Source organism: Tamandua tetradactyla, chromosome 25, assembly GCF_023851605.1.
Source record: "Tamandua tetradactyla isolate mTamTet1 chromosome 25, mTamTet1.pri, whole genome shotgun sequence".
Classification (NCBI taxonomy): Eukaryota; Metazoa; Chordata; class Mammalia; order Pilosa; family Myrmecophagidae; genus Tamandua; species Tamandua tetradactyla.
Window position 1 is genome coordinate 14,444,768 of NC_135351.1, and position 25,232 is coordinate 14,469,999.

Here is a 25,232-nt window from a genome sequence, read left to right on the forward strand (position 1 = left end):
TCTTTAAAGCACTTCCTTGGTAGACATTTCACATGCACGGTCACACTCATTGCTGGAGGAATTAAGCACATCCTGGGTGACTCCACTGAGAGAGAACCCTCAGAAGCTTGTGTTTGGTTTCTTCCAGACTTGCCCCATGCATGCGCCTTTTCCCTGACTCTGCTTTGCATCCTTTCACTGTAATGGATCATAGCTATGACCACTACCATATGCTGAGTCCTAGAGGATCATCGAAACTGGGAGTGGTCTAGGGGACCACAGTTTTCAAGATGAGGAAGCTGATTCATGGAGAGGTGAAGCAACTAGTCCAATGTCACAAAGCAGGCATGTGACACAGACCAGGATTTGAACCCAGACAGGCTGACTACAGATCTCTTGCTTCTAACTCCTATGGTAGCTTTAGAATTGGAGAAATAATATCTTCCACATTGGGTGGTTGTGAGTCAAGGGAGGCATGCTTGTTCAGAATATACTAAATGCTCAAAAATAGTTTCTCCATCATTATATTATTACTCACAAACCACCCCCCACCTCTTCCACCCACTAACCAGAAGGTCGACAACACATTTCCCACAGTTTCTGAGAAGCGTCTGAAGCATCGAGGAGATGGGTAAAAGGAAGGAGGAGGTATGGAATACGTCCTGCTACTTTTCTTTTTTTCCCAAACAATAATATCTACCGTGGAGCCAAATGGAGCCTCTGCATTGCCGCTTCTTTTTCCTTAACTCTTTGGTGGCAGCCTTGTCTGCAGCTCAGGCAGGACACAGAGGTGACAGTGATGATGGTCAGTCCTGCAGGCTGCGTGTTTGGAAAGTTGGGGGCAGAAGCAGAAACAGTGGGCAGTTTTGGTTGAGCCCCTTTCGTTATAATGATCCTCTTACCCAAATTAGAACACATCTTACAACACAGTATTTAACATTCTGTTTGCTGAAATTATTATTTCTCAATCCCCACCCCAGTCTCTTCCTGCCTTTCAAGCTTTCTAATTAAAGCATCAACATCCTGCTTCTTTCCATTGAGGAAAACAAATGACCCCAGCATTCCACAGACCTGTTCTTGTACTCTGTCCAAAGGAAACCCAGCTCTTCACAGCTTGGATGGCAGACCAAATTGTCCCAGTAAGTGATGAAGTTGGTTAAAATAGAGTAGATCTACATGATAGAACTTTGGGTGTAAACAAAAACATGCCTGATTTAAAACCTTGCCTTCCTTGTCTGCTCCCTGACAGTCCCTTCTTATTTCATAAAAAAAAAAAAAAAATGCAGAATTTAAATTTAAATAGCCGGAGAGTAGTCACTTTGAATTATATTAAGTCAAATCAATGAAACCAAATCCTTCCCTGCAAGCACATTCTGATAACAGAAAATTGGAATAAGCATAGGGGTATTAGATACTTTAAAAAGAGGACTTGTTCATCACAGGCACCCAGCAAAGGAAATGGGATTTAGGAAGGAAAGCCAGTGGCACCGGAGTTACACTGCACTTCATGCATGCAGTAAAATTTTCTGTGGAATATTCCATAGGTCAACACTTTTAAAACCTCATGTGAGAGGTGAAAATGAAAGTTAAAATGTCCTCTCTTGAAATAAAATGCATTTTAGTCTAAGTAAAAGCAAGGACACACACTCGACAAAGATTAAGGATCTTTTGGAAGGAGTTTCCTAAGTCGGTGGATAAATTCCTTTACGCCAATGACTTGGTCAGAAAACCTGGGTTTCAGTCCTACCGTGTCATTTGATCACCTGCCTACCGTATGTATGTCCCTGCATCCATCTCACTGCAAGTCTCCTCAGTTTCATTATCTACGGAGTGGAAGATGGGGGACCAATACTCCCCAAAACTGCTGTGAAAATTATATAAGATGATGTGGGTCGATACGCTGAGTGAGTTGCAAATTAGTATCTCAATTTGGCTATTATTATTTTGATCTGATGATAGTAATCTTGATTCTACAAGATTAAAGAGAAAAATCAAAGAATAAAAACTTGCTTTTCCCTCTACTGACCATTAAGAACGGATGATGACGTCAAGGAGAGCGTCTTAGAAAAGTAAACTGCTGATGGAAAAGACTTTGCAATAACCTCACTATATATGACTGGTCAAAATATTAGCTTTTCCTCACCGAGGCAGCCTTAATCCTTCCTCCTGGGTTTGTCTGGACCACAGTGGTCTAAAAAGCAGTGGGCATCAATTAAGATTTAAGTCAGAGCCTCTGAAGGACACAGTGATTTAGTTTCTGGGATAAAGGAAGACAGAACCTTACCGGTGGTTGGATAAGAATAGCATTCCTTTCTATTCTGATCATCCTACCTCAAGGAAATGTTTGAAATTTAGGCAGTGTAATATGATGTGCCTGCTAAAGTTATTATATGGTTGAACTTTTGAAAAACCTAGCAGTACAAATGTGTTTTATAAATCTTTCACTGCTATTCAGTTCGATGTGGCTCATCATTAGAGAAGAACCATCAGGCTTGATGAATTCAAATCCATCTGCTTAGCAGTGGCCCCCCCAGCCTGTCCCTCACCATCATTCAAAAGTCCTGCGCTTTCTTCACAAATGCTAAGACTGTCATTAGCTTTAGAGTAAGCTGCAATTAGCAAGTCTCTCAGCTTCTCTTACAAGGAACTCATTTTTCAGTGGAAATTTTTGCATTGGCTCCTGTCTGATTTTTTAACTCTTCCCGGGGAGACCATACTGCCAGCTCATTCTGTGGAAACACTACCCCTTTGGACCAACTAATTACTATAATTTCTTAAATTTAGAGCTTAGCTGTTTTGGTACCTTCCATACAGCACTCCTTGCAAATAAATAGCAGTGCTAGGTAATATCTGGCCTTCCTGTCTCAGCTTTCAGTAGTATATCAGGCTGGGTCTTGGTTCTTACAAGGACTCTTCAGTGTCCTGGGGTAGTAAGTAAAAGCGCCAGCGTCTCAGGGTCTCACTGGCGTTTATTTTACTGGGTGAGGCTGACCTTGATATTTGCCAAGGTCATGTAACTCAGTTACCACTGGGCTACTTAGAACAGACTTCGCACCACGTGACATTTACCTCCTCCTCCACTGTCCCTGGGGCCCTGATGACCATTTCCAAGGGGAAGAGGAAGGCTGGGGATGGAGGAAACCAGAAGTCCAAACAGATGGAGAGACAGCTTAAACTTTAAAAGCTAAGCAATTATTTGTTTACTTCACAGAGGAAATAAACATAATTTAGCCTTATGCACTATTATTATTATTATGGTTGCTCATTAGCACAGAAAACCAAGAGTTATCTGCATTGTAAAGATAATAAAAGGAATTTTCTTCTATTCATTAACAAGTCACTGAGATTGCACCACAACATTTGGGGACCTTATAAATCAACACGTAGTGAAATGAGTGATCCCTATAGTTTTCCAGCTTTAAACCCACTTGAAAAACGTTCCATGATGGGGACTGCATCTGTCTTATGCCCAGGGTACTATAGGGGTCGAATAAATATTGGCTGGTTGATGACTGGTGTCCAGGTTGGCCTATGTGATAGCAAGGGAAAACCAACTTTAACCATCTCCCTCCTGTCTTATTTAAATAGTTTTACCAATCTGCTCACATTTATCATGTTGGGTATCAATTTGACTTTCTTTCCGGGCTGAATTTAATTGGATTATTTCGTTCATCCTAGAAGCACTTCCTTTTGTTTGTCTTGTTTTGTTTTTCCATGCTGTCCTGGAATTCTGTCTCATTGTTCAGGCTCCTTGCTTTTACGAAACCTCATTCTCTCTCTTCCTCCTACAAGCTAATATTTATTGAATGTTTAATGTGCCAGATCCTGCTTTAGATGCTTTGCATATATCAGTGCGTATAACAACCAGTGGTGTGGAGTTGGGACTATTATTACCCCCCTTTGAGAATGAGAAATTGAAAAACAGAAAAGTAATGTACTCAATATCAGCTGGGATTTGAACTGTCTAGCTCCCGAACTGCCCCTCACACACAGCTTCTTCCCCTGCTTTGCCCCAGCCCTCTTGGGTCTGCCCCTTTTCTGAACCCTGACTTCTCTAATTTATGTTGTTTGCTCATTGTTTTATGACTGTTCCCACGCTGCAGAGAATGACTCTTTTAGGGGGTAGTTGCATTACAGCTTCTCACACTTTTTAGAAAATTAATTGCTGTTTATTTTTGGCAATTATTAAAGAACGAACAAATGAAAAAGAAGCAAACCAGAAAAACATGGAAATGATTGCAAGACAACTCTTCCAAGGGGGGAATTATTTTTTTTTCAAGCTGAGAATTGCTATTCTTTTTTAAATATGGAATTTCCCACTACAGACATTTTCACACACATTCACACTACCCATGCACGCCCATACACAGTCACTTGTACACTCACTTGTACACACACACACTGAAGATGAAATAAAATATATCCTAAACTGTGTTTCAAATGCAAAAGCAACAGAAGGTCATTAAAAAATAACTAAGGACTGACAACATATTTTGTGGAAAATAAATCTGCCTTATAATCCCAACCCTAGTTATAAATACTTTGAAATATTTTGGCATCTATTCTACCAGACATTTTTTTTTTGAAATAAAGGGATGATTAAAAAATAAGTATTTTGTAAAAGTGATATTATACTGTCTGTTGTATTCATTGCTTTGGAATTAATTTCCATCTTTCCGTGTCTTTGTATATATAGAGCTCCTTCATTCTTTGCCAACAGTAGCTTAGCATTTTTTTTTTTTTTTTTTTTACATGGGCAGGCACCGGGAATCGAACCCAGGTCCTCAGGCAAGCACTCTTACCTGCTGAGCCACCGTGGCCCGCCCATTTTTATTTTTTTTATTTTTTTTTTAGTAGCTCAGCATTCTTAAGTGTGGATTGCCAAAGTGCAAAAAGGACTACTTACGGATGTTTGGGTTATGTTCATGTTTTCAATATCGTACACAAGTGCATTTCAAGTAGCCTCAAAACAAGACACCCAAACTAGGTTGAAGCGAAATGGGGACTGTTGGGCCAAGTAGATGTTTGATAGTATTGGGGAGAAAAAAATCTTGCAGCAAACACAAAACATGACATAGAGGTGACCATCACTTCTCAAACTGGGTGTTCGAAGAAGATCATTGCTGAGATGTTAATTAGTGTGTGTAAACAATCTTTCCCCTATGTAACAACTTTACTTAACTACCAAATAGACACATTTCTCAGATAAATCATCGTAGCAGGGTCCCAGATGGGCCAAGCCTCTCCCAATGAATCACAGCCCTGCTCGGAGTAAGACAGTGCTAGAGAGAACCACTGAATCACCGAGGTTTTCCCACAGCTGCAACATTTTCCTTCGAAAAATGCTCGAAGGCCAAAACAGTCTTTGCTCTGTAATATGGAGTAGAATTCTGCTTCTTTAGAGAGTGGTTATTCCAACACTGGAGCTGATCCAAACCGGCTTTGCAGAGGAGAGGTGTGTGCCTGAGGGTAGGCGCAGCCGGGGGTGCACTAGCCTTGTACTTTTTTCCACCGACTGCCACGATTGCCACCTGCTCAGGCAGTGTGCGTGCAAGGAAGCCTCACAGACACCTTCCCTAACACACACACATACATGCTTCCCAGGAGTGCCCTCGTATGGGGGTGACAGCCAGGCCACCTACCTTCGCCCCCCAACCTCCACCTGCTGTCCCACATCCTGCCTCACCTACAAAGGCCACCTGTCCGGAGCAGGCGTCCTTCCCTAGAGTCCTTCCCCTCCTGAACAGCCACTCCCATCACTAGCTCGGCAGAGATTCATTCACTCCCTCACTCATTCACTTGACAAACATTTTTTGAACGCCTACCCTGTGCCAGTGATATAGCAGTGAAGAAGACCGTCCTGCACCCATGGGGCTTAGGCATTCCAGTGAAAGTAGACAATAAAGAAGGAAATGGTCATTTACTGCGTCAGGGGTGTGGGGGGTGGGTGGCTGTGGCTATTTTATATAGGATGGTAAAAGAGGGCCATGCAGACTGGGTGATGTGTGACCAGAGAGATGAATGAGAAAAGACGTTGCTTTGCAGGTATCACTGGAAAGGGCCTTCCAGGAGGGGGAACCGCTAGTGCAGAAATCCTGAGCTGGGCAAGTGCTTGGCCTTTTGAGGAACATCAAGGAGGCCACTGAAAAAATCACTTTTGAATGTGATTTTTTTTTTACGGACCTGTGTTATCTCCTCAACTCAAATGCAAGTTTCTTGACAATGGGGGCTGTAGTCGACAGATGGTAAATAGTGATGATAATTTCTTTTGTAAAACCTCACCCTTTGAAGACGCTAATCTTTAAGACACATCCAAGTGTCCTAGGTGGGCTTACTACCCCTAGCTTGTGACATTCAAATATTCTAATTCAAAAAATACTGATGCTCTTCAGGTATGTAAGTTATGGACACGGCACTCTTAGGCCCTGGCAATCCATAGATCTAGCAGAAACCTGGAACAAGTTCAGCCTCATTTTGAGATGGATTCATAGCTCTAAACAGCATGAACTAATGTCGTCATGTCTAATGCCTACTCTTGCATCAGACAAAAAAAAAAGCAAAACAAGTCAGAAACACAATGACAAAAGGGGTCGCTAAGTGAACAACTTAGAGCAAACAAACAGAAACCATCAAGTAATTCAAAGTCTTGCCAAATAAATCTTCCTGAAATCGTAATACCTTTAAGTGGTTCTTTTATCTTGCTTGCCCACAAATAAATTATGGAGAAAGTTAATGAGGCCCCAAAGACTTTAGGGATGTAATTTTTAAATATGGTTTTATGCGATTAGTTAATTTTCATCATCCATTTTATAACTGAGTTATGTCTGTTTTAAAAAAATCTTTCTAATGGATAGCATATTGTGTGTAACTGTTAACATGTTTCTCTGGACATAGTATAATTTAAAAGACACAGCTTTTGTTTCACCCCTCACTATACCCCTGTACCATATATATCTATATGTACTATATATATAGAGAGAGAAATTGTATTTGATTGCTTTTGGCTGTGTTCTTAGTATATCTTGAAACCAGCAAGTGTTTTTTTGTTTTTTGCTTTTGCATGGGCAGGCACCAGGAATTGAACCCGGGTCTCTATCATGACGGGCAAGAATTCTGCCACTGAGCCACCTTTGCACCACCCACATGTTTTTAGTTGCTTGGCTAGTCCCGATATTTAAGTACAACCCCAACATAGAAGGGGGATTTCATCTGTTTGGCTGAATCCCCAGCACTTAGCACAGTGCTTCACCCGTAGTGGGCCCATAACAAATGCTGATCTGAATACATACCTACCAATATGGTATCCCTCACTGATGATTATATTGATAACCGATCAATATATGTCATTTTCCAGGAAACATTCTCACCCATGGAAGCACCATAGCCACCAAAGCCAAACCAGAGACTACAACCCCAAGCCATTGTCTACTCTGATGGAGAAGCAGACATCATTACCTCCTCAATATTTCATTTCTTCTGGACACAACAGCCTTGCACATTTTCTAGCTAGACAAACAGGTGCTGAGAGGGCTCTACACCTGCTATGGCCACGTCTGATGGTGTGATTTGAGGCACAGTCTTACTATTGTGCTTTTAGGGGGAAATATTTCCCATGGTGATGCTAACTAAGCCACTGACAGTCTCACTTCCTCTAAATATTTCCACTCTTCACAAGTGAAGCTGTGGGTGGGGGAATTTCAAAGTCATGGAAACTAGTGAAAAGATTACTGAAGGTTCATGGACGTTGTACCATTTGATGACGGTGAGTAGCTCATCAGTCTCAGTCACCGAAAGGAAAGGATGAATATAAAGTACGTCGATGGGAAGCCTATGGGTAAGCCTGCTACAAAATCAAGTTCTCTTCAGCATTTAACAATGTGATTGAAAGACTTATTTGCGGGATGCTCATATAAATTAAGCATTCATCTAGGTCCTTTCGCAAATGGTTTATGTGGTAGAGGAAGTGAACAAAGAGAGTGAAAGCCTTCCACCATCTGCCAGCTCTCAGGATGTGCTGGCCCAGGCTCAGTTGTGGACAGTCATTTTTATCTCTTCTCTCTCCCTCCCACTTAAGGCCCCTTCCCTCCTTTGATAGCTCCTTCCCTCTGGTTTTCCGATCCCTAATTTATTCCCCTCCTTCTCCCCGTTAAAGCCTGTTCCTAATGTGAGACAAAATGCTCTGCTGGTAGCATTTTCTGCATGAGGAAGGGGAAATTCTGGAGAATGTCATGCCCTCCTGAAATCATACCCCAAGCCTTCATTTTGGGCAATTATCTAGCACTTTCAGTGGCTAGAAATGAGAAATTGATTGCCATATGTTCATCCAATAGCATGTTCTGGATCCATGAAAAGGAATGAGCGACACCTATTTGCATCAACGTGGATAACCCTCAGAATCATGTTGAGTCAAGAATTAAGTCTCGGGACAATACAGGTGGTATGATTAATTTCTTTAAAGCTTCAAAACAGGCAAAAATATAGCCGCACGAAAGTTGTGTGTATGTATATGCATGCATATGCCTGAGGTTGAGCTGCGAAGAAAAGTAAGGGAATGATTAATACAGAATTTTAAGGAAGTGATTCCCTCTTTGGGGAGAGGAAGGGAAAATGTACATAGTTGGCCAGAGGCACGCAGCAGATTTGAGAATGGGTAAAGTGAGTGGTGGGCAACATATATTGATTTTATTATTTCTGTTGTCTAAAATGTACATATATATTATTTATAATTTTGGGTGGTATGAAATATCGCACACTATATGTCTTTAATGTCTGAAGCTCAAATTTACCTGGATTATTAATCTTCATTTCTTCACGTATCACCTTCCTTGGCATGTGGAGGGACTTGGGGAGGGCAGCTGTCTGTAGACATTTTTCAACAGCTCACCTGTTAAGTGAGTTACAGACCTCAGTTCACCAAATCTTGGGCACTAAAGTGAAAGCAAAAAGGAATGTGGATGGATGAACTCCTCTGCCTGTGGCCTCATCTCACTGTGGCTGATTTATTTCTGGACCCCAGTGATTCTTAGTTGAGGCAGAATTATCGCATAGTCGGAAGCTTGTGGCATGTCGATTTAGAGGGGACTTTACGCCCCTACGTCAAGTCTGGACACTGTGAGGCCATGGTTTTTTTCAATGGCTGGAAAAAGCCCACAGCAAACAGAGGCAGCCCACGCACCTCCTTCCCAGGACATCCATGTCATCACTGGCCCTGGGACACACATTTGGGTGGAATGAGACTCAGCAGTGTCTTTGAGGAGACCCCATTCTGGCAGGGCAGCCCCCAGCCTGGCAGAGCAGCCATCTTTCACTCGAGTCCTGCCTTCCAATATCTGCCATGGAAGGTGGGCTATTAATGGACTCACCTTTCTATTTTCCTTAGAAAAATTTATATTTTAAAAGAAATTTTTACACCACCACGGCCAGTGTCGTAGTGGACTATGTTGTGTCCCCTCCTCACCCCAGATTCTGTGAATGTGACTTTATTTGGAAATAGGGACTTTGCCAATGTAATTAAGTTAAGGGTCTCCAGACGAGACCATTTGGGATTTAGGATGGAGCCTACTGCAATGACTGGGGTCCTCATAAAGGAAGAGAAGGAGTTCTTAGAAGAGAAGAGAAACAGGGAAGAAGGCCATGTGAAGACAAAGCACAGATCGGAGTTATGCTGTCGCAAGCCAAGGCATCCCAGGAGCCATCGGAAGCTGGAAGAGTTAAAGGATTCTCACTAGAATTTTTAGAAGAAATTGACACTTTGATTTCTTCTGGCATCCAGAAGTGTGAAAGACTAAGTTCCCATTTTAAGCCACCCTGTTTGGAGTAATTTGTTGCACTCGTTCTAGGAAATGAATACACATGCCATTGGGATTAATAGAAGGAGATTATAAAAAATAAATACATGAAAACGCAGTCATGCTATTAAATTTTAGCTAGCTACGGCTGCCTGCTGGTGGCTTGTAGCCCAAGGTCTGCTTTCTCTTTGCTGGAAAGATAAGTGAACAAGGGCTTGGGGAAGTGTAAAAGATCAGGTCAAAATGAGTCTCCCTTCTAGATTTAATCAGAAGGATCAAAGAGTGAGGGGGAAATGTTTTCTCTCTATGTGACTGATGGTGATTTTCATGCCATATCTGTGCATCTCATACTATATATAAACTCTTCATATTTGTGTCCCACACATTGGAAATTTTGAACAAATGAGTTGTGGGGGAGGCAGATAAGTAGAAGGAAAGCTGAGGTTATTTGTGATGAGACAAGTACCCAAGTGGGACTGTGTTCAGTTTAAAGGTGCACTCCTGTGGTGATAGTTTTCTCCTTGCTCAAGGCTAGATCTCAGAAGGGGACAAGGAGGACTCCCCCACATGACAGTCCTTGCATGGATATGAGGTCCAAGGTCAAATGGACCTCACCTGGAGGACTGAGGACTCAACTATTTGAATATCTTCAATACCGTGTATCAAGGTTGTCTTAGCTTAAGTTATCCCAGAATCAGACCCTGACATAGGTTTCAGGTGCAAGAGTTTAAGGGATGATTGCAGGAAACATTGGTGGGGAGTGAAGGTGGAAGGGAAGGAAGCCGTAAACGGTGCAGCTACCCCTGCAGGACACTGGAGCTTAATGCCACGGGGAAATCTCTGGGAAAGAGTATGAGATAGACTCTAAGACTTTCAGGACTGAGGGAGCTAGGATATTTAGAGTCCATAGGTTGGTTATACCTGGGGTGTTAATTCCCAGGATATGGTAGTCCCTGGGTGTTGCTTTCTGGGCAATTGTCTCCTGATTCCAGGGCTTTCTCTCCAGAAAAATCTGGAATCAGGAGATAAAGTTTTGGGCTTTGGAAGTCAGCAGGAAGCAATGGGGCCTGAAGGGAGATGGCAGGCTCCTGCTTGCTTCTACTATCCCCCTTCTCCGCTAGATACTGAAAGACTCTATTATTCCATTTAATCCTTAAACAGCCCTTCAAGATAGCCATTTCCCCTTATTTATATAATAGAGGAAGAGGTACCAAGGAATTGCATCGTGTGACCTACGTCACACAGTTGGGTTTTCTGCTCTATCTCTGGTATCCTTCTTAGTCTTCTCAGACTCATCCTCTTCTGCCCACCACTTAAATTTAGGATTGATATTCAATCCTAAACCAGCCCAATCCCCCTTTTTTCTCATTTGGTACTCTCTGTCAAGGTGGCGTCATCCAGATGCATGGCTTCAGTTACCATCTATATGCCAAGGACTGCAGACCTCCAGACCTCTGTTCTGAGCTCTAGACCAGCAAATCCAACTGCCTGGTGGACATCTGCTCCGGGATGTCTGCTCAGCACTCCAGAATCATCAGTTCCAAAACTAGGCTCACCCCTGCCAAGTCATCCTCCAGGGCTCAGGTCTCAGCATGTCCACCCATTTGGACACCCAAACCAGAAGAGTGAGGAATCATCTTTGACACTCCCCCTTCTCCCCACCCATGGCCCCCACTCTCCTTTCCATTCCACCACCAAGCCCTGTTGATTTTCCTTTCTAAATGACTTAGTTTGTCCACTTCTGTTCCCACTGCCACCACCCCGGTCTATTTTCTCGTTAGACACTCTTGTTTGGATGACTACATCAAGCTTATACCTGGCTTCCCTGCTTCAGAATTGGTCGCTCCCATTCATCCCTTAAGAATGCCGATCATGTGGAGAAATTGGGACATTTACGCACTGCTGGTGGGAATGTATAATGGTGCAGTCACTGTGGAGGACAGTTTGGCAGTTCCTCAAAAAACCAAATATTGAGTTGCCCTATGACCTGTTAATACCAATACTCAATATATACCCAGAAGAGCTGAAAACAATGTCATAAACCAACACTTGTACACCGATATTCATAGCAGCAGCATTCACAATTGCCAAAAGATGGAAACAACCCAAGCGCACATCAACAGACAAGTGGGTAAACAAAATGTGATATATTCATATGATGGAATAGTATGCAGCCGCAAGGTGAAATGAGGTCCTGAAGCACATGACAACATGGATGAACCCTGAGGACATAGCACTGGGTGAAATAATCCTGACACAAAAGGATAGAGATTGTGTGATTTCACTAATATGAACCCCCTAGAAAATGTAAGCTCAGAGTTTTAAAAAGTAGAATATAGGAAACCTACAGATAGACAGAAGTTAGAGAAAGAGGAAGCAGTTACCTAATATATTCAGACTTGTTAATGAGGTTAAACTTAAATGTGTGGGAATGGATGGAGGTGATGGTAATTCATTAGTGGGATTATAACTGAAGGTGAATATGATTGAAAGGGGTTGTTTAGAGCCATGTGTCCCACTGATTAATACTACAAATAGAAATAAGCTCTTGCATGAAAAAAAAAAGGGAAAGGAATACAGATCAGAGCCCAACAGCCCCACCTTCTCCGCCTCTTTCAGAACACTCTGGCTCTACCGTCTTGCATAGCGTGGTCCAAGCTCACCCAGGATCATCTTGAGCTCACCCAGGATCACCCTATTCTTCAATCTTGCACCTCATGGGCCTTAATTTTGTCAGACTCTTCTGCGATCTCCTACCTCAGGGCTTTGCTTCAGCTGTTTTCTGTGCCTGGAGCACAAGCCCACACCTTGCCTTGTTTAACATCTAGTTTGGATGTGAAGACAAGACTGGAAAAGTCGCCTTTTCCAGTTCTCATCTCTGTGTTCTCTGGAAACCTCCCTGACTCCCCGAGGAGACCACATCCCCCTGCAATACGTCACAGTTTAAAATGATACATTTTTGTAATGATTTATTAATGTCTGTCTCTTCCCTGGACTCTAAGCTTTTGGCAGGCAGGAGCAAAGTTAGGTTTTGTCCCTCTTACATAAGTTTTGACTTAGTGACAGCCGTAGTGCTGACTCTGTTGAAAATTATTAAATAACTCACTGAACTAATTAACAAGAACTGGTGGCACTCTCATTCAAAATTGATTTCATATCCCTCTGTTTCCACTGTTCCACTTTGCCCCATTCTTAGAACAGGAATATCGTTGAAATTAACAAAGCTTGGAGGAAAAAGGAAACAAGGAGGAAAATCACTTAGTGGGTCTCCAGGGCTCTGTCAAGGAGAGTACACCCACTTCTGGGTGGGAAAGAAGCTTCCAGGGCTGGGGGGGCCGGAGAGTGGAAAGGAGGGGCTTCCCGAACAGGGGTTGAACAGACTAGAAGCATTCACTCTCACCTCACCTCTAGCAGAGGGAAAAGATTGCTCACCAGTCTCCACAGAGCTTTAAGCTATATATAGAATGAATTTCCCCTCTTAAAGTAATACACATTATTCATTTTAAAGTAATTTCAGCAAGGGAAAGATGTTGTCTCACATACTTTGTGAAGATCCATAGAGACTAAAGAGACATAAATATGGTGTGGCATCCTGAAACGGGAGAGAGACATTCGTGGAAAAACTGATGAAATCCTAATAAAGTCTGTGGTTGAGGTAATTATCAACGTGAGTTTCTTAGTTTTCACGGTTGTATAGCGTATTAGCATAAGGGAAAGCTGCGTAAAGAGTATATGGGAATCCGCTGCATTATCTTTGCAATTTTTCTGTAAATCTAAAATTATTCCAAAAACAAAGTTTATTCTTTATCTTATAAATATAAAGACTATTACATATAAATTATACAATATTATATATATCCTTTGTGGAAGACAATTGAATGAATGAATGATGAATTAATATAGAGAAAAACAAAAGTGAAGTTGTTGGAGTGGCCCTGTGCGAAGAGGAAGAACATGGGGTCGTTTGTCCCTGCCCCTGACAATCAAGTCTCAGCACAGCTGGGCACACACACAGAGCCCAACCCTCAATCCCCATCTCTTGCTCTTAAGAGTCACCCCGTGAGAGACTGAAAATGATGTCATGACTCTATTTCAGCCTTAAGTGTAAATGACTATTCACACTGTGAAGTCCTGAAATAACTTGGGGAAGAGTAAAGAGCTAAAGCTCATTCATTGCAGGTAAGACCTCTGAGGACAGAAGGAAGAGGGGAGGAGTCACACTTTGAACACCAGGAAGCACCTACCTGGGATGATTAAAAAGTAAAAATTCTGCAAGTTTGCAGCTGCATTGAAAACCACTGCCTCCAAATCGCTTGGAAGTTGAGCTGAAGTCATCCTTTCCTCCTTTGGGGCATGTTGAGTCCCTCTCTGCCCTGATTAGAGGGTGCTAACAGCAAGGAACTCCCCCAGATGTCTGACACCAACTCAGGAAGTAGCAGAGTCTGAGCAAGTTTGCCCTCCCCCAAGCCTGTGGCCACAACGAGTGGCTGAGAACTCACCCTGGAGCTGAACCATAGTTGCTGGACCATTTTGTCTCTGTGGTGTCTTGGTCCTCTCTCTGGGCAGACCGGCGGATGACAGCTCAGCTCTGCTGCACGGTTATGCCTCTCTGCTGCTGCTGCAGCCAGACTTGCTGCTAAAGACAGCTGTTAGCATTTCCCTACTGAACAACCACAAACGGGCGATGTGAGTGGCGAATGCCTGTGTATGCTTTTCCTTCCGGTTGCTGTGAAGTGATGTTGTCTCCGTTTATTTCCTCTCTGTGCCTCTTCTTTATTTTTATCTCTGCCAGAACTTCTGAGTCGCTCAAGTTGTAGAAGCTTTGTAGTTTAGAGGCAGGTAAGAACTCTAGTTCTCATCTGCACCATTTTCCATTTTTAGAATGATCATTGATCTTTGAATTATAGTTGCGATGAAAGTCTGTGGAATCTATTTTCTAGGTGGCATGAACTCTTTTCTAGGCTACACTGAGGCAAAAATGAGACTATTTCCAAGCCAATCGAATTGGGAATTTGTGGTTTTTACAGACTCAATATGTGTCTGGGGCTTCTACTCTAAATTGACATGGAACATTCTTTCATTGGACAAATAAGTTCCTAACTTAACAGATTGTTGTGAGAATTAAATGAATTAATGTATGTCAAGCACGTAAAGGTGCTTGGAACAAACAAGTAAGAATTTGTCTTAGATTGTCAGGCTGCTATGTCAAATACCACACAATGCGTTGGCTTAATGGACATGAATTTATTGGCTCATGGGTTTGGAGACTAGAAGTCAAAATCAAGAACTCAGCACACCATGCTTTCACTTGGAGTCTATAATGGTCTTGTGCTATGTGGTCTCCTTGGGGGTCTTTGGCTTGCATCTCTACCTCCCATCACCTGGCAACCCCCCTTCTGGGTCTCCTCTTGTGGCTTTCTCTGACAGACTGCATCCGAATTCCCCTGCCTTATAAAGCCTCCAGTCATATGGATTAAGTCCCATTCTAAATCAGTTTAGCCTCATCTAAATAGGTCCTTTAAAGATCCTAGGCACAACTGAGTCCATACCTTAACGAATAGTAATATCTTCTAACGTCCTATTCACAAAGGGGTTCAAAGCCACAGGAACACAAGATTGCAACTTGAACACACCCTTTTGGAAGCATGATTCAATCGCCAACCAGCTCTATATGAGTTTGCTATTATGATTACTAGCAAAATATTGTCAGCTCAGACCTTTGCTTTTCCCATCCCTTCCCCATTTCCTACCCCTTGTTGGTGTCTAGGGAGAGTGATTCCAGGGTGTAGATGACCTGAGAGGGTCTTCTACACCACACAGTTGAAAAAGCAGAAGAATTGAGACGCAGAGAACCAGAGACCAGCCAGCTAATGCAAACAGCTTAGCACGTCCATTGCCAGACAAAGGCCCAGAGTCATCAAGAGTGCGTGGACAAGGAGATGGAGAGGAGGAAATAAGCCGAGCAGCGAGCCTTGGACGCATTACCCTCACTCGTGACACCTCCGTCCCACACCCCCCAACTCCCCCCAACTTCACACACCTGAGCCCCGTTACCCAACCTCGGCCAAGCCCCAAGCACCCCTGCTCTCGACCCCCACCCCGTGCATGCGCAGAATTCTGTCCCAGCCCACCCCACCTCTCGCACGCAAGCACACAGTGTTGCCCCACCCCTCCTGAGACCCACGTACCTGTGGTCAGCCCCTGGACCCCCACCTCCCCCCTGCAGGCAGTCAACTGCGCATTCGGGCTGCAGGCGCTCACCTTCAGACCCAGGCCACATCCACACTCAGCCCATCCAGTCATGCAACTCCACCCCAGCCCCCTGAGCTTCGTGCACGCGCACGTCAGCCTCTGGCCCCGCAGATGCATGCAGGCTCGTACTACCACTCAGGCCATGCCTCCTCAGCTCTGGGCAAGTGCTGACCTAAGCATCAGGGCCGCAAGCAGGCATCATCTCATGCCAGTGGCCCTGAGCTCTGCCCACATGCACACCAGTGCCCTGCTCCCCAGACAGGAGCATTTCAGGGCCCTGCCCCCCAGATACACACACCGGCACAGCCAGTTTCTCCCATGCTGGGCACTCACGTGACCCCTGCACCTCACTCCCCTTGCCTCATACATGTGCACAACCTTGCCCCACCCCACATGCCCTTCTCCCACATTTGGCAGGTCCTCTCCAACACATCTGTGCTACATAGCCTCCGCCCTGCACTAGCAAGCACCTGTACCCCACCCCACCTCTGCACCTACACACCCGCACCAGGGACCCCCATCATCACCCACCAAACACACATGTCCCGCAACCTCCAGGACCTGTACCCTGCCCCTACGCACTTGCACATCCACATCCTGGCCCCCCTGGACCTCTCTCTCTGTGCAAGGACACATCTGCATTCCAACCTCCTTGTGCCCCGACTTGTTCCCTGTATCCTACACCTGACACCCATGACCCACATGCTTCACGTGCCTACCTGCATCCTGTCCACTTATCAACCCTCATGCATCCACTCAGACCCCCCCATCTGCCGCCTGCTGTGCCCTACCTCTGTGTCCGCCAAGTTGCGCCCTGCTCCTGCACTCCGAGAACTGCCTGACCTGCACCTCACCCCCACAACCCCTGCAACATATGACCACATCACTGTGACCCACAGCCCATGCTCACAGATACCAGTGTAGAGTCCTGTACCCGTGCATATACCTGCACCGCAACCCATCACCGCACTGTTGTGGCCCTCCCCAAACCCCACATCTTGCTCTGCACCTGTCCTGCAAATACAAAGCTTGAGACTACTAAAAGAAATCAACATCCAAAGTAACCCTATTAAGATATTTACATGCCATGAAGACAACAGAAGATCACTAATCATATGAAGATGCAGACAGAGCCCAGTTTAATGACCAAATTAAAACATGGAGGAGACACAGACTTTGGAACAACTAATCAAAGATGTTCATATAACTTTACTAAATAAAATCAGTGGTATGGTTAATAACATAAAAGAAATCAAGAAGACACTAGAAGATTGTAAAGAGGAATTTGAAAGAATAAATAGAGCAATAGCAAATGTCACAGAGGTTAAAGATACTGTAGACCAAATAAAAAATATACTTAGAGACACACAACAGCAGATTTGAAAAAGCAAAAGAAAGAATAAGTATACTAGAAGACAGGACAACTGATTTTGAATGCGCAAAAGAGAAAATGACAAAAAATCATGGAAAAATTTGAATTGGATCTAAAGGAAATGACAGACAAAATGCAGCACACAAATATAAGAATCATTGGTGTCCCAGAAGGAGAAGAGAAGAGTAGAGGGCTAGGAAGAGTAGTTGAAGATATAATGGGGAAAATCTTCCCAACCTGTATAAAAGATATAAAAATGCAAATCAGAGAAGCCCAATGAACATCAAATAGAATAAATCCAAATAGGCCTTCTACAAAACACATACTTATCAGTCTGTTAAATGTTGAAGAGAAGTAGAAAATCTTGAAAGCAGCAAGAGAAAAACAATCTACTACATACAAGGGAAACCACGTAAGACAGTTGGAACTACTCAACTAGCACTATGGAGGCGAGAAGGCAGTGGTGTGATACATTTAATATCCTGAAAGAGAAAGACTTCCAGCCAAGAATTCTGTACCCACCCAAACTGTTCTTCAAAAGTGAGGCAAAGATTAAAATTTTCACAAACAAATCCTGAAAGAGTATGTCAACAAGAGTCCAGCTCTACAAGAAATACTAAAAGGAGTTCTGCCAGCTGAAAAAAAAAAAAAAAGACAAGAAAGAGAGGTCTGGAGGAGAGCACAGAATTGAAGAGTACCAGTAAGGGTAACCTAAATGATAAAAAGAGAAAGAAGGAAATGAACAAATAGATCTGATAAATAAAATCCAAAGAATAAGATGGTGGATTCAAGAAGTGCTTTTGCAGTAATAACTTTGAATGTTAATGAACTAAACTTACCAATTAAAAGATACAGATTGGTAGAATGGATTAAGAAATATAATCAAGCTATATGTTGCTTACAAGAGACTCGCCTTAGAACTGAGGATACAAATACATTGAAAGTGAAGGAATGGAAAAAGATATTCACACAAGCTGTAACCAAAAGAAAGCAGGGATAGGAATACTAATATCAGACAAAATAGACTTTAAATGTAAAGACATCATAAGAGACAAAAAAAGGGCACTGTATAGAACTAAAAGGGGCAATTAATCAAGAAGAAATAACAATAATGAATGTCCATGCTCTCAATCAAGGAGCTCCAAAGTACATGAGACAGACATTGACAAAACTGAAGGGAGAAAAGCCTGTTTCAAAAGTAAGAGACTCAATACACCACTCTCCTCTATTGACAGACCAACCAGACAGAGGATCAATAAGGAAATAGAGAACTTAAACAATTTGATAAGTGCAATTAGACCTAACAGACATATATAAGTCATTACACCTCAAAACACCAGGATGTATATTTTTCTCTAGTGTTCATGGAAAATTCTCCAGGATAGACCATATGCTGGAGCACAAAACAGGTCTTAATAAATTTAAAAACACTGAAATTATACAAAGCACTTCCTCTTATTACAATGGAATGAAGCTGAATATCAATAACCACCAAAGAATAAGAAGTTTCACAAATGTATGTAGATTAAATAATACACTCTTAAACAATGAGTGGGTCAAAGAACAAATTGCTAGAGAAATCAGTAGCTATCTGGAGTGAATGAAAATGAGAATACAACATACCAGAACTTATGGGATGCTGCAAAAGCTGTGCTGAGAGGAAAATTTATTGCCCTAAATGCCTATATTAAAAAAGAAGAAAGAGCAAAAATTGAGGACTTAACTGCACACCTGGAGGAGCTTGAGAAAGAAGAGCAAATTAACCTCAAAGCAAATAGAAGAAGAGAAATAACAAAGATTAAAGAAGATTTAAATGAATGGGAGAACAAAAAACAGTAGAATCAATAAAACCAAAAGTTTGTTCTTTGAGAAAATCAATAAAATTGATGGGCTACTAGCAAGGATGACAAAGAAAAAAGAGAGAGGATGCAAGTAAACAAAATCAGAAATGGGGGAGGAATTATTACCACAGGCCCTGAAGAAATAAAAGAAACATAAGAGGATACTATGAACAACTATACACCAACAAACTAGACAACTTAGATGAAATGGATGAATTCCTGGAAACATGCAAACAAGGTCCATTGACTCAAGAAGAAATAGAAAATCTCAACAAACCAATCACAAGTAAAGAGATTCAAACAGCCTCAAGAATCTTCCTACAAAGCAAAGCCCAGGGCCAGATGGCTTTACAGGGGGAATTTTATCAAACATTCCAGAAAGAACTAACACCAATCCTGCTCAATTTTTCCAGAAAATTGAGGAAGAAGGAATACTACCTCACTCATTTTGTGAAGTTAACATCACTTTAATATCAAAGCTGGGTAAAGATGCTACAAGAGGGCAGGCCACGATGGCTCAGCAGGCAGAGTTCTTGCATGCCATGCCAGAGACCTGGGTTCATTTTCTGGTGCCTGCCTATGTTAAAAAAAAGTAAAGATAATACAAGAAAGAAAACTAAAGACTAATCTCCCTAATGAACAGAGATGTAAAAATTCTCAACATAATATTGGCAAATAGAATACAACAACACATTAAAGGAATTATACACAATGACCAAGTGGGGTTTATACTAGGAATGCAAGGATGGTTCAACACAAGAAAATCAGTTTATGTAATATAGCGCATTAACAAATTGAAAGGGAAAAATCACATGATCATCTAAAAAAACATTTGACAAAATTCAACATCTTTTTCTGATAAAAACACTTCAAAAGGTAGGAATCAAAAATAACTTCCTCAACATGATAAAAGGCATATATGAAAAACCCATAGCCACTATCATACTCAATGGTGAGAAGCTGAAAACTTCCCCCCTAAAATCAGGAACGAGATGAGGATGCCCTCTGCACCACTATTATTCAACATTGTACGAGAAGTTCTAATGAAAGCAATCAGGCAGTAAAAAGAAATAAAAGCATCCAAATTGGAAAGGAAGAAGTAAAACTTTCATTATTTGCAGATGACATGACACTATACTTGGAAAATCCTGACAAATCTACCACAAAGTTACTTAAGCTAATAAACAAATTCAGCAAGATGGCAGGTTCTAAAATTAATGTGCAAAAATGAGTAATGTTTCTATACATGCAATGACCTAACCAAGGAGTCAATTAAGGGAAAAAAAAGTCCATTCAAAATAGCAACTATCAGAATCAAGTATCTAGGAATGAACTTAATTAGGGTTCTTAAGGACCTGTACACAGAGAACTCCATAACATTGCTAAAAGAAATCAAAGAAGATCTAAATAGGTGGAAAGACATTCCTTGCTCATGGATAGGAAGGTGAAATGTAGTTAAGTTGTCAATTCTACCCAAATTGATCTGTAGATTTAATGTAGTACCAATAAAAATTCCATCAACCTATTTTGAAGACTTGGAAAACTAGTTACCAAATTCATCTAGAAGGGAAAGAGACACTAAATAGTTAAAAGCACCCTAAAAAAGAAGAATGAAGTGGGAGGATTAACAGTTCCCAATTTTAAAACTTATTATAAAGCCACAGTGGTCAAAACAGCATAGTATAGCACTAAGATAGAAGTATTGACCAATGAATCAAATTGAGAGAGTAGAAATAGACCACCAAATCTATGATAATCTGATTTTCAACAAGGCCCCCAAATCGGTGAACTGGGACAAAATAGTCTTTTCAATAAATGGACATGGGAGAACTGGATATCGATAGCCAAAAGAATGAAAGAGGACCCTTACCTTAAACCTTATACAAAAATTAACTCAAATTAGATCAAACACCTAAACATAAAAACCACTACCACAAAGCTCCTAAAAAAAATGTAGGGAAACATTTTCAAGACTAATAGGAGGTAGCTTCCTAAACTTTACACCCAAAGCCCAAGCAGCAAAAGAAAAAATAGATAAATGGGAACTCCTCAAAATCAAATGCTTTTATGCTTCAAAAGGCTTTGGCAAAAAAGCGAAGAAGCAATCAATTCAATGGGAAAAAACATTTGGAAATCACACATCAGATAAAGGTTTGATATCCTTTATACATAAAGAAATCATATAACTCAACAACAAAAGAACAAGCAACCCAATTATAAAGTGGGCTAAAGATATGAATAGACATTTTACTGGAGAGCAAATACAGATGGCTAAAAACACATGAAGAGATACTCATTTTCATTAGCTATAAGGGAAATGTAAATCAAGACTACAATGAGATACCACGTCACACCTACAAGAATGACTGCTATTAAACAAATAGGAAGCTACAAATGTTGGTGAGGATGTGGAGGAATTGGGACACTTATACACCGCTAGTGAGAATGTACAGCACCATGGAAAATAGTCAGGTGGTTCCTCAGAAATCTAAATATCAAGTTGCCCTATGACCTGGCAATACCACTATTCAGTATATATGAAGAAGAGCTAAAAGCATTGACACAAACAGACATATGCACACGGATGTTCATAGCAGCATTATTCACAATCGCTAACAGATGGAAACAATCCAAGTGCCCATCAACAGATGAGTGGATTAACAAAATGTGGTATATACACACAATGGAATATTATGTAGCAGTAAGACAAAATGATGTCCTGAACCACATGACAAGATGGATGAGCCTTGAGTACATAATGCTGAGTGAAATAAGCCAGACACTGCATGATTTCACTTTTATGACCATGGTAAAGGTAAAATCAGAGGCTCATAATACAGGATGTAGGGGACCTAGTGATACACAAAAGCTTGAGATGGGTGAACAGTTTGCTACTGAGGTTGAACTTAACTGTAAGGGAATAGACAGAAGTGAAGGCAGTTCACTAGTGGGTCTATGAGTAATATTACCATATTGAAGATGAACATGATTGAAAAAGGTTGTATAGACTCATGTGTCCCATCAATTAACACTACAGATACAAGTTCCTGCATAAGTCAATGACAATCTAAACAGACTAAAGAAACTAAGCCTTGGTTTCATTTAAATAGTTGAGTTTGGTAGTTTCACTACCTTTTAACTCAAAAGCTTCTTTTCCCACTTTGACCTGCCTGCTTTCCCAGATTGGGTTCTTCAGAATGGAAAGGGAACATATCTGCTGAGGAAAACTAAGAAGCTGAAACTTTGTTCCCTAAAAAGATCAGAACTTTGTTTCTAGAGCTTTGTTTTTAGAAAAACAAGTTAAATATTTTTTCCCATTTGGAAAGTCACAACTTGTCTATGCTTGTTTTTCTACTGTAGTCTTGGGGATGTTTTTGAAGGGGTTTTATTTTCTTTTTTGCTTTTATTTTTCAGTTAGTAGCAGGTTATGCCATGTGTCAAAATTTTGACAAACCACATACAATTCTCACACAAAAAACAAACAGTTGTAATTTCTAGTTACTCTATCCAATGGAGACAGTGTTTACATTTCCATTTTTATTTAATGTCTTTTTGACTGCTTTAATTAGTTTCTTTATTCCACCTCAGTTAGCTGGAATCTCAGTGAGCACCACAGAATGGTTTATAGTTACCAGTTAAGCAGTACCCAAACCCCAGGCAACTGTTCTTTTTTCCTTTTTTCACATGGGCAGGCACTGGGAATTGAACCCAGGTCTCTGGAACAGCAGGCGAGAACTCTGCCAGTGAGCCAACAGTGACCTGCCCCAGGCAACTGTTTTGAATTTGTCATGGACCTTTGGTCCAAGAAACAACTGTTGTCTGTAGTGGAGGATGTGGGCTGAGGGATGGACAAGTGGGGAGAATTTGAGAAGATAAAAAAGTTGAAAAAAATCTGTGGCCAAGGTGTATATGTGTGTATGTGTGTAATTCCATTTGCGTGACTCATTTCCCTCCACGATTTGAAGATGTTTTAGCAATGGGGAATCAGCTGCCCATTGAGGCACTTAAATGAGTATGTTCCAATGTTGGTTTGACAAGTTTTAAGAGCAAAGTTGCCTAGTATTATAATGCATGCCTCAGCCCTGCTTGGGAATGGGAGTTAGTCTTGTGTTTTTCATTTTTAGGTGGATAAATCATAGCTCAAAAAGATCTTGCTCATTACCCACTAGCCATTTGTAACTACCGTGTGCCTGCAAACTCCCTGAGCTCAAGAAACTAGTAGCTAAGTGGGAGATAACCTACTTATGGCTCCCCTTACTTGGTTCCTTCATGATTTCAAAGACATCAATTGAGCATGTGCTATGATAAATAAAAAATGAATGAGAATGTTTCTTCTCTCAGAGAGTTTACAATCCAGTAGGTATAGCAAAATGAACCTTATCCATCTCCCTCTTCTGCTTTCTTGCTGCTGCTAACAAACCTCTCTCTTTCTCTCTCTCTCTCTCTTTTTCTCCCCCACCTCCCTCTATCTCTCTTCCCTCTTCCTCTATCTCTTTCTTAATGAGACCTCTTTGTCTTCCACTTCTTCTTATTCTCCAGATCCATCAGCCAGGTGCTGGTGCCTCTTCTCCAGATCCACCAGCCGTGTCCTGGTGCCTCTTCTCCAGATCCACCAGCCGTGTCCTGGTGCCTCTTCTCCAGATCCACCAGCCGTGTTCTGGTGCCTCTTCTCCAGATCCACCAGCCGTGTCTTGGTGCCTGTTCTCCAGATCCACCAGCCGTGTCCTGGTGCCTGTTCTCCAGATCCACCAGCCGTGTCCTGGTGCCTCTTCTTCAGATCCACCAGCCATGTCCTGGTGCCTGTTCTCCAGATCCACCAGCCGTGTCCTGGTGCCTCTTCTCCAGATCCACCAGCCATGTCCTGGTGCCTGTTCTCCAGATCCATCAGCCATGTCCTGGTGCCTGTTCTCCAGATCCATCAGCCATGTCCTGGTGCCTCTAACCCTCCCACTCTGCCAGAAGCCCGTGAACCGCTACTTCATACATGGGTACGATGTCAAATGATTGCTCTTGTGCTAAATGTTCACACTGCCCATTTCCAGTCTTGAGTGGAAGATCAATCTACTTGCTCTCATATTCTGGAAACATTCAGAATCCCTGAGAACATGGCAAAAGGAGGATTCATTCCATTTCAAATTCTCCCTGAATATAAAGCCCAACTGAGGCCCCTCTGCTCTCTGGGAATCTTTTTACTCACTTCCCACTGACTATCCATCAGGTCTTCTGCAGCATCCTTTCCAAACTTTATTCACTCTCCAGAGACTGTGAGCCTAGCCTTCCCTCGTGCCATGCCTACACCACGTGCTGCTGAGGTTAGCTTCTTTGGCATCCTTTGTCTTCCCTGTAGAATTCCTGTCATTCCTTCCATCCAGCTCCTTGTTCACTGCTTATTCTTCAATCTTTTGAATTTTGGGGTCAAGCAATACCAAAATCATAATAGTGATAGCTATCATGTTTATTATTTAATATAGGTTTATTATTACGAGGCAAATGACTTTTCCAAAGATGAGATTTTTCCTCTGGTTCACAAAACAACTGCTTGGAGAAAAGCTGTCCTAAGGAAGGAAGACTATGAATTCTTTTTAAGAGGAATCTGCAAATTTTAAGGACTCTGATATATTGGAAGTATTTATTACATTTAGGCATCCGGTGAGCCCTGATTTCTCCATTATTTATATTCTATTTGTCTACCCTTCTACTGTATGATCTGTATCTTTCGACTTCCTAAAAAATAATTGGGGAACTCTTTCTAGCATTAATTTTTCTGTAAATTTAAAAATCAATTTTGAAATTATACAAGTTATAAATTTATCGTGTAAAAAATTAAAATCGCAGGTAAGGCTAAAGTGCCTTAGCTGCCTCCCCTATTTACCCCAAAGGCAACTGCTGAACTGCTGCTATCTGTTTGGAATGTCTTCTGCCAGGACATTTTGTATGCATTTATATAAATATTTGTAACCACTGTCAATTTGCAGTCATGCACATGTACAGTTTCCCCCT

The 25,232-nt window shown here is 41.8% G+C and overlaps 1 protein-coding gene and 1 long non-coding RNA gene across 7 annotated transcripts in view; one reads left to right on the forward strand and one right to left on the reverse strand.

Annotated features, from left to right (window-relative positions):
- The window catches only part of NEDD9 (neural precursor cell expressed, developmentally down-regulated 9), a 192,930-nt gene extending 178,474 nt beyond the window's left edge, over positions 1-14,456 (reverse strand). For 2 of the 3 annotated variants that reach the window (XM_077143656.1, XM_077143659.1), the window contains exon 1: positions 14,012-14,227. The gene's annotated coding sequence lies outside the window, so the exon portion shown is untranslated. Of the gene's footprint in view, positions 1-14,011; positions 14,228-14,266 lie in introns of those variants that run through there. The other variant, XM_077143655.1, reaches the window with a different exon arrangement.
- The window catches only part of LOC143669084 (uncharacterized), a 32,880-nt gene extending 8,004 nt beyond the window's left edge, over positions 1-24,876 (forward strand). The window contains exons 2-3 of one of the 4 annotated variants that reach the window (XR_013168687.1): positions 7,334-7,813; positions 24,704-24,876. This is a non-coding gene — a long non-coding RNA (uncharacterized LOC143669084). Of the gene's footprint in view, positions 1-7,333; positions 10,434-12,386; positions 13,548-24,703 lie in introns of those variants that run through there. The other 3 variants (XR_013168685.1, XR_013168686.1, XR_013168684.1) reach the window with 3 other exon arrangements.
- Positions 24,877-25,232: the final 356 nt, after the last annotated feature.